Source organism: Nelumbo lutea, chromosome 1 (assembly GCF_056320005.1).
Source record: "Nelumbo lutea isolate HS-2025 chromosome 1, American lotus-T2T, whole genome shotgun sequence".
NCBI lineage: Eukaryota > Viridiplantae > Streptophyta > Magnoliopsida > Proteales > Nelumbonaceae > Nelumbo > Nelumbo lutea.
In genome coordinates, this window is record NC_142684.1 from 131,261,009 (window position 1) to 131,271,963 (window position 10,955).

Consider the following 10,955-nt stretch of genomic DNA (forward strand, 5'->3'; position numbering starts at 1 on the left):
GAAAAAACACTAATTTTAATGGATGCAGTCGGTTCAACCACCCGCAAAAAGACAAAACTTAAAAACAGGGTTTTTTCAAAAGTTTTAAGGTCATTCAAACTCTCCCCTCCCTATCTCTTGTTCTCATCTCCTTGGAGCCCCAACCCAAGAATTCCGCTGGCCACTCACCACAAACTGGCGCCCTTTGACTGCGGAACAAAGTAGTGAGAGGGGATTTTGAAAACGTTCGAACATAAAAGAGGGACTCTATCAGAATACAAGGTATGATTTGAGAATTCAGAATATGACGAAAGTGACCCTTACATAACCGTTTAATTGATATGGCAAGTAGGGGTGTACCGGTTCAAACCGAGACCTAACCCACTATTCAAATTGGTCATGTCCCTCACCTGAACCAAGCCAAACAGCATTTAAAACTGAACCAATCCATAAGAATTTAAAAAAATAAAAGTACTGAGTTAGTAGAAAGAGGGAGAGAAAGGGAAAAATCAAACAAGAGTTAGTAATTACTAAATACTACTTAGTAATTACTCTTTGAAAGTTTGACTCCTAACCCAACTCGGCAACTCCAATGTGATTGTCTTTTGTGTTTCCCACTTAGTAGTTACTAGTAATTACTAAATACTAATAATTTAAATAAATGTTCTTATTTAGTATTGATACTAACAAAAATTTCGATTGGGCTCAAAGCCCAAAGGGAGAGCATGTGGGCCATGCCAGGCACAACAAGATCATATGGATCGTGCTGGGTTGGGGGTTTCAAGTCCATGGACCTGCACGGCACAACCCAACAAGTAGCACAACCTACTAACCCGCAATGGGCCAAGTGTAGCCCGTTCGAGAAACTAGCCATTGAGGCCCTTAGGGGACCCCCCCCAAACAGCTAGTTTCAACTATTTTCAGGGGTTTTTTACAGACACACCACCTCAATCAACAACAACTATAAGCATACAAATAGCTAGTTTGGGACAATAATGCCCGTCCAACAACTATATCCTATAATTATATATCAATTAGTTTGGGACATTGGGGCATTTGGGTAAAGTGATACATATCTTTACAATAACCAAAATACCCCTCTCAACAACTAAAAAATGCTAGTATTTAGGGTATTTTGGGCAATTGAATTATTTCCATTTCCTATAAATAGCCCTATCCTCCACTATTCTCATCACACCAATTCAGCAATTCTTTTCTCAATTCTCATACTCTCAGTTTCTCATCTCATACAGTCTCATACTGTCATACACTTAGCAATTTAGGAGGCTTTGAGACTTCAACCATTAAAATCAAGTTGAAATTCTAAATTGGTAATCAGATCATCCGAGTAATTACAATTAAATCAATTTTTATTTGTTAAAATTAAAAAACAAATGGTCAGCTCCTCCTCAAACTAATTCCCTAACATTAAGTTCACTAGCCCAATTTAGCAAATATTTAAAATAGATAAAGTTGAAGGGAATGGAAAAAGAGCCATTTGCCAAAAAAGTAGGATTGACTTTAGCTTCAGTAGCAAGGGTAGCACTAGCTACTTGGATAGATATTTGCTCTTCTATGAGAAACAAGAAAAAGACATCTACGTCAAAGACTTGTTGGATGTTAAGGATAAATTACAAGACAAAGGAGGGCATGACGCTACTACACCTAATGAAAAAGATGATTAAAGTCATGGAGATGGAGTATTTTTTTTAATTTTATTTAAACTATTTGTTATTTTTTCAACAATGTAATTTTTAATTTCAATTTATAATTTTTTATATTTTAAATGAAATAAAATTTATATTTTTTTTTTTACAATTTGTTGTCCAATTTGTATTTTGGTAAGTATTTGTTTTCATTTCTTTGTTAGATTTTTTATTTTTCAATTTGTTCCCAAATGAATGCTAAGTATTCTAGTTTTACTTAGCAAAAAAAAAATAAAAAATAAAATTGTCAAAAACACAAAAAAAAGTATGGGCCTTTCTGGCCTGATTCGGCCCAGACACAAGGCTCGACCCATATTCCCACTCGGTACGACCTATAGCTCGCTTTTCCCAAACCCGCGGCATGGCATGGGCCCATGCAGGTTCGGGCCAACCCCACAAATTATCCTAAGGGATGGAAGCACGATATGGCTCAGCCCACGGGCCAGCACGACACAATCCACTCTTTGTGCGATCTACATGCAAGCAGTGCCGTGTCGTTCCAACATGGCCCGTGTGGCTACACAACCCAGGGGGGGGATGGATTTGGATATGGAGTTTGGATTCACCACCTAAATTTTTGGAATTGGGAATTTAGGAAAACCCAAGATTTTTCAAGAAAAAAAAATGTTTTTTGGTGACTCGTTGCCCAATGGGATAGAGATTCTTATGGTCCAGGGTCCAAGGTACGATGTGGGAAGGTGTTAGGCACCCTACACTCGCTCGGTTAAACCGGCCTCTATTTTATCAAAGTTCCAAGGAACATTTAATAATTTTAGGACTTTGAATCTATTTAAGCAACATGTATTAAGCACAACAAATGAACCAAGAAAAGAGCTAATGAATTGTCTTAAATTAAGAAGAACAAAAGTAAATGATCGAACATAACAAATAATTCAATTGAAGAACAAGTAATTATGAAAGATGAGACTAATTAAAAGAGGTAAAATTAATGAGTAAGGGAGCTAAAACTAATCTATCAATTTATGAAAATAAAAAGAAGAGAAGAAAAGCATATATTGAATGAAAAACTACATTAAAAAATACTAAATTAACAAAGTGGATGATGGTGCTAAGAGTGATTGCCAAAACCAACACATTAATTAATGAAATGTCTAGGAAATGACTCTAAAAAATACCTAATACCCAGACGTGATGCCCTAATTTCTAATGCTTTTTTTTTTTTTTTATGTTTAAGAATACTAGATGCTTGGGGTGAAAATCTAATGACTATAATGCAACAGTTGTGACTAGAATTGAACTAAAACTGAATCAATGAAAAAAATAAACTAAAAAAACAAAAGAAATGTTAAATGATTTCTAGATTAATGAAGATTAGTAAAATCTATGTGATGCAAATGCACATGTAAATGATTAAGAACTCTAATAATGTCTCGTTTTGATCCTACTTGACTACTGATAACAAAGTGGAAAAAAAAAACCAAAAAAGTAATCAAAGTTCTAATTTATTAAAAAAAAAAAACAAAGATTCAACTTATATTCATATGGCACTAACTAATCGAGGTAACCATAAATGAAACACAAACTAATTTGTAAACCTATTTAGAAAATCATGTATATAAATGAACAATATCATCTTGATCTGATCTGTTATGGGAATAGAGCAAAGGAAAGAAGAACAAGTAATTAACTTTCTACGGCTTATGAACCTTGCTCATGTTTGTCACCTCCTCATGCAGTCCCTTGCGTGTCTCTTGCAACGACTGTTCTTTCTTTGAGTCTTCTTGTTTAGACATTCAATGGAATTCTAAGTTGTCACTCAGTGTGTAATATGTAGGTCACGGTGTAAAGAATGCTGCTGGAGATGTGTATGCTTTACTCTGCCATTTTTTTGCTTCAAGAATGCTTTCAGCTTCGTCTCTTCAATGCATACACAACTTGGGGAGCTCTTAGACTGAAACACTGTATGGGGAGACATGAGAAATGGTGGAGAAAGTGTGAAGGACATGGGTTAGGGAAGCTTAGGGCTGCTTGGGACGTGAAGGGGGTATTCTCTACACTAGTGAGTGTAGGATCTCTAGGCTTTCTTGTGTCTAGGTTAGCTTGTGTGTCTAAAACGTGAGAAAGGGGTGGTACTTATAGATTTTTGGGGAGCATTCTAGAAGGGAATGAAGGGCTGAGATTGGGATACTAGAAAGATCAATGGCTGAGTTTTAAAGGGTTTTTGGAGGGAGATTGATTGAGATAATGGGCTGTCAAGACAGTTTTGGGAGAGATTCTCTCGATCAATCAAGACAAATAGTGAAAAATTTCACTAATTTACCTAAATTGAACATTCCAAGTTTAGGTGATTGGCTTGATTGATTGGATGCTCTAGCTGGTTAAATCATAGATTTTTAAGTTGTTTCTAGAAGCTGAGAGAAAGTTTTGGTCGTGGAATGCCCTAGCTTCGAAGTTATTGTGATGAGGATTCTAAACGGAGGGTTCAAATTAGTCTAGTTTCGGGTTTCAAGATGGAAGGGCTAACGGTGTCAGAATTGGATGATCTTGGTATCGTTGGAATTGGAATTTTGAGCTCTATCCATTTATAGGGTTGGATTTCAGATTTTTTGGGGGATAGAATTTAGGATCAGAGATGATTCTGATCGGACGATCGGAATCGGTTCTGGATTCGAGTCTTGAAATGAAGGGGTAAGTGGTGTCGGATTTGGGTGATCTTGGTGTTGTCAGACTTGGATTTTTAGGATCTACGTACCTATGGTGTTGTATTCCTGATTTTCTCGGGGGATAGGATTTAGGATCAGAGATGATCCTGATCATCCGATTGAAATTGATTCCAGCTTTGGATCTTGAGATGAAGGGGTAAGCGGTGTCAGATTTGAGTGATCTTGGTGTTGTCGAACTTGGATTCTTGTGCTCCATGTAACTATGGTGTTGTGTTTTTGATTTGATGTGAAATGAGGTTTAGGATCAAAATGACTCCAATCGGATGGTTGAAATCAGTTACAGTTTTGGGTCATAGGGTGATGGAGTAAACGGTGTTAAATTCGGGTGATATTGGTGTCGTTGGATTGGGGTTTTGGGGGTCTATGTACCTATGTTCTCGAATTTTGGATTTGATGTAAAATGAGGTTCAAGATCAAAATGACTCCATACGGATGATCAAAATCGATTTTGGCTTCAGGTCTTAGGATGAAGGGGTAAACGGTATCAAATTTGGGTGATCTTGGTGTCATTGGGTTTGGTTTTTAGGCTCTACATACCTATGCCTTGGATCCTTGAGGCCCCAACTTTTATAAAATTCTAAAAATACCCCGAGTTGGCTGAGATGTTAGTTGAAGCATGCTTGAAGCTTAAAATGTTGTATAAAGACTAAGGAGCGCAAAAATGGGGTGTCTACAGCCCGATTTACACCTCTAGTCAGAGGATACTAAGCTTTATGCAACAATGTTGTTACTGCAACATGCAATCTTGACCATAAATTTGTAATCATTTGTATCAAGACTTTGCCTTTTTGATTTCAAAGGGTCAATTCCAAAATTTTCACCATCCAATTCATTAACCATTGCATACCCAAAAAAAGAGTGGTTTGATCACTCATTTTTTTTTGGAAAAGATGAAAATAACTTTGAAACCAAGCTTTTTGATCACTCAATTTAATTTTACAAATTTCAACCCTTTAGGCATGAAGTTTGGAAGACGAACTTAAGTAAGACACAAGCCTTGAAAAAGGGAACAAATTGTGATCATCATAAAACCCTAAGACTATATGCATAATACTAAACAAATCATTAATGCCACTAACTTGTTTAAATAATTATATTATCTATGCATATCAGAACTTAGATATAGATATAGAAAGATAAATAGATAGATAGATATATATATAGAGAGAGAGAGAGATATGTTGACATGGCACGGTCTGACCCGTTCAACCCAGATGCTCGAACCCGATGACCTTTAACCCTAAGGCAATAATGGTTTATCCTTCGGGTCAATTTTTTGAAGCATGCTTGAAGCTTAAAGTGCAGTATAAAGACTAAGGAGCGCAAAAGTGGGGTGTCTACAGCCCGATTTACACCTCTAGTCAGAGGATACTAAGCTTTATGCAACAATGTTGTTGTCTGCAACATGCAATCTTGACCAGAAATTTGTAATCATTTGTATCAAGACTTTGCCCTTTTGATTTCAAAGGGTCAATTCCAAAATTTTCACCATCCAATTCATTAACCATTGCATACCCAAAAAAAGAGTGGTTTGATCACTCATTTTTTTTTAGGAAAAGATGAAAACAACTTTGAAACCAAGCTTTTTGATCACTCAATTTAATTTTACAAATTTCAACCCTTTAGGCATGAAGTTTGGAAGATGAACTTAAGTAAGACACAAGCCTTGAAAAAGGGAACAAATTGTGATCATCATAAAACCCTAAGACTATATGCATAATACTAAACAAATCATAAGTGCCACTAACTTGTTTAGATAATTAGATTATCTACGCATATTAGAACTTAGATATAGATATAGATAGTTATATATATATATATATATATATATATATATACAGAGAGAGAGAGAGATATGTTGACATGGCACGGTCTGACCCATTCAACCTAGATGCTCGAACCCGGTGACCTTTAACCCTAAGGCAATAACGGTTTATCCTTCGGGTCAGTTTTTTGAAGCATGCTAGAAGCTTAAAGTGATGCATAAAGACTAAGGAGTGCAAAAATGGAGTGTCTACAGCCCGATTTACACCTCTAGTCAGAGGATACTAAGCTTTATGCAACAATGTTGTTGTCTGCAACATGCAATCTTGACCAAAAAATTGCAATCATTTGTATCAAGACTTTGCCTTTTTGATTTCAAAGGGTCAATTCCAAAATTTTCACCATTCAATTCATTAACCATTGCATACCCAAAAAAAGAGTGCTTTGATCACTCATTTTTTTTAGGAAAATATGAAAGCAACTTTGAAACCAAGCTTTTTGGTCACTCAATTTAATTTTACAAATTTCAACCCTTTAGGCATGAAGTTTGGAAGACGAACTTAAGTAAGACACAAGCCTTGAGAAAGGGAACAAATTATGATCATCATAAAACCCTAAGACTATATGCATAATACTAAACAAATCATAAGTGCCACTAACTTGTTTAGATAATTAGATTATCTACGCATATCAGAACTTAGATATAGATATAGATAGATAGATAGATAGATAGATAGATAGATAGATATATAGAGAGAGAGATATGTTGACATGGCACGGTCTGACCCGTTCGACCCAGATGCTCAAACCCGGTGACCTTTAACCCTAAGGCAATAATGGTTTATCCTTCAGATAAGTTTTTTGAAACATTACCTTTTTTCTTATTTTGAAAAACCAAAAGGTTTTTTTCTCCGGTCCTCAATCATGACCAATCCACATATGAAGTTGATGGAAGATGAAAATCAAGGTATAGTGTCACACTCTTTACTCAGATGGATTCCGAGATTAAAACCTTGCCAACCTTTTTCATAAAATAATATATATATATATATATATTGCAAAACCATATTTCAAACACAGGTTGTGGCTACCCAACTTGGAGTTGCCACCTAAATTTTTTGGGATTCAGGAATATAGTAAAACTTGTGATTTTCAAGAAAAACTTTTTTTTTTTGTTTTCTTGGTGACTCACTGGCTAATGAGGATGAGAGATTCTTTGGTTTTGGGGACCAAGGTACGATGTGGGAAGGTGTTAGGCACCCCACACATTCCCGGTTAAACTGGCCTCTACTTCACCAAGTTCCAAGGAAATCTTCATAATTCTAGGATTGAAACTTTAATTAACACACACAATCTATACAAAGAAAAGGAACAATCCTAAATAATCAAGTAAAATGAGCCAAAATTCAAATGGTTTGAAAATTACAAACAAAAGAGAAATCATACATTTAGAAAGGAAAGCTAAAAAAACTAATTGTTGACTAAAATCCTATATGAAGAGTTTAATAAATTAAAATCTAAATGAATGCAAATCAACTTCAAACTTGGGAGGTTTTATACTAAGAGACGACATAGGGATGATAATTGAATTTAGAAAGATGGGTTTGCCGAATGGCAATGCCAAGACCATATATGAATCCTTCAAATGCCGCCTCATTATATAATGTGCCAAATTTGGGGAAAGTAAAAATTGGGAAACATACAAAAAAAAAAGGTGTAAAAAAACATGTATCTTAGAAAAAAGTGATGCATAAATCAGATTGACCTATAATGATGCAAAACTAAGCTCAACGCTAATTCCTATACTAGTCTATGATAATAACAATGCAAAATAATGACTAGAAAAAAAAGCGATGTCTACTATTAGCTAGGATGATGTAAAATGTTAACAATGATTAACATATTGAAGTGGGCATGGGTTTGAAAAGACAAAGGAACACATTGGCTTACAAATGATGAAAATATTATGCTGATAACAAATTTGCCAAATGTCATGAAGCAATAAAAACTCTACCCAATACAAAGCATGCAATATGATCAAACCAACAATTTTAATTAATATGAATAGAGGATGTTGAAATAAGTAGCGTAAAAAAAAATAGCATAACCAAGCAGATTGGTTACTAAGTAAAACTAAAAAAACAATAATGCTAATAGTATGTCTAAGTAATCCTTCAGAAAATAAATCCCCTTTCAACTACTTCAAAAGTGAAATCCCTTAGAAAAGAAATTACCTTAGTACAATAACTAACATAACAATGAAGCTATAAAGACTAAAAGGTTGGAAGTATTTTTCTCTAAAATAACTGAGAAAAGAAAGCAATCCATTCCCCATTATTTAATCCAAAAGCCATGATCTTAACGTGTATTAACAAGGTTGGTGTTTGAGTTATGGTTGAGCTAGCTCCGGATGTCACGTACCGCCTACATGGCCATTACATCTCCTCGGCCATGTCAGCACCACGTCATCTCTGCGGCCATGTCCTATCTCCTCGGCCATATCAGCACCGCGTCACCTCCGCGGCCCTACCTTATCTCTTCAGCCACATCGACACCACGTCACGTGGATAAGCGTGACCAAGACAGGAAATCATCGTATGGATGGGGATGACTCTACTAGGGATTTGGTCTTATCCCAAAGACCTCGGCGGTTAACCTCATCTCGATAACTCCAGAAGCCTCATCTGATCAGGACATAGATCTTCGACTATAAAAAGGTACCTCCCGCTCAAGGTAAAAAATCCAACTTTTGACCTGCATACCATTACTCTGCTCGGACCATCACCGTTCTCTAACTGCTTGGCCCGACCGCACACTTTTCCTAACTAACTTGAGCATCAGAATATCTACCTAGGGATAACTCCTCGGGCCTCTGATCATTTTCTAGTTTGCAGATCTTGGTGCGTGGCTTTGTCCTTCCACCTTGGCTTCACCCAGTTGGTAGGATTATTTGACTGTGACCTTGGTTCAATTACTACTTCGGATCAAGCAGCATCAATTGGTGTTCACATAGCTGGAGATGTGGCCCAATTGCTTTGGAACACTACTGCATTATTAAGACTTCTTGATGCACTCTTTTAAAATCAAACACACTTCAGAGCTTACCCCATTAATGAAAGTAAGAGTAGGGAGGTAAGGCTACGTACGGGGGTATCCTTGAAGGACAAAGGAAAGCCGAGTGTAGGAGGTAGGGTAAAGGCTAGGGTGAATGAAGTGATAGAACGATTATCTCATTATGAGTTGGGCCCCCATTTATAGGGAGAGATCCCGAGGTCCTGAGAGGAAGGAGCCAAAAGTGTTTGATTCCAATTAGGAAATGAAATATTGGATTCGGTGTTATTTATCAGGGAACATTACTAGGGTTTTGCCACGTGTCTTATGAGATATATCAAGGATGAACTTTTCCTTCATCTAAGGATTCTCAAAATATACGTGTGCCACTTCCTTTTGTGGCCCTCTCAAATTGGCATTGTATGAATGATGTTACTACTTATCTCGTATGTCCTTTTTAAGCCTATGGAGCATCACATCACATGCCTGTCTACGCGTGTCCACGTGGGTCCTACCCACATCGCAGCTTGTTTTGGATCATAAGCGCATCGCATGTCTACGCGGGTTATGAACTCGTTGCAGATGTATGATGAGTTATGTACTCATCACAGGCTTTGTGTAGTATTGATTTGACACCTTTTGTGCTCTGATGGTCTAAGTGACCATCATGTACCTATAGAAAGAATGACTTAGGGATTTTTTGCATTGTAGTACTGATATGGGGTACTCTAGGGATGTAAAAAATGATAGGGGATAATGGTTGGAACTACTTGGGAGGTAAAGGGGGTATTGTCTAGACTAGTGAGTGAGGGGTAATCTTTCTAGGCTTAATGGGGGTAGAGTTCTCTCCCTAAGCTAGATTGTGTGTCTAGAATATGAGAAGGGGGTATTTATAGAATTTTGAGAAGGGTTCTAGAAGGGAATGGAGGGTTGAGATAGGGAGTCTAGGCAGATCAATAGCTAAAGTTTAAAGGGTTTTTGGAGGGAGATTGATTGAGGGAAGGGACTGTCAAAATAGCTTTGAGAGAGATCCTCTCAATCAATCAAGACAATAAGTGGAAATTTTCACCAATTTACCAAAATTGGACATTCCAAGTTTAGGTGACTGACTTGATTGACTGGAGGTTCTTTAGTTGGTTAGATTTTAAATTTTAAGATGGTTCTAGAGGCTGGGGGAAGGATTTGGTTGTGGGATGCCCTAGGTTTGAAGTTGTAGTGAAGAGGATTTCAAACAGAGGGTCTACATCGAATCTAACTTCGGGCCTCAAGATAGAGGGCTTAACAGTGTTGGAATTGGGCAATTTTGATACTATCGGACTCGGAATTTCAAGATCTATCCATCTACAAGGTTGGATTTCAGATTTTATGTGGGATATGGTTCAAGATAAAAAGTAATTATCCCAATTGGACAATTAGAATCAATTCTGGCTTTAGGTCTTAAGATAAAGGGGTATGCCGGATTTAGGTGATAATGGTGTTGTCAAATTTGTATTTTCGGTCTCTTTGTACCTATGGTTTTGGATGTTTGATTTGACACAAAATGAGGTTCAGGATCCAATTGGATGATTGGAATCGTCTCTAGCTTCAGGTCTTAGGATGAAGTGGGTAAATTGTGTTGGATTTGGGTGATCTTAGTGTCGTCGGATTTGGATTTGGGGTCTCTACATACCTTTGATCTCAGTTTTCTGATTTGGTGTGAGATGAGGTTCACAATCAAAATGGCCCCGATCAAATGATGGAAATTGGTTCTAAGTTCGGGTCTTACAATGAA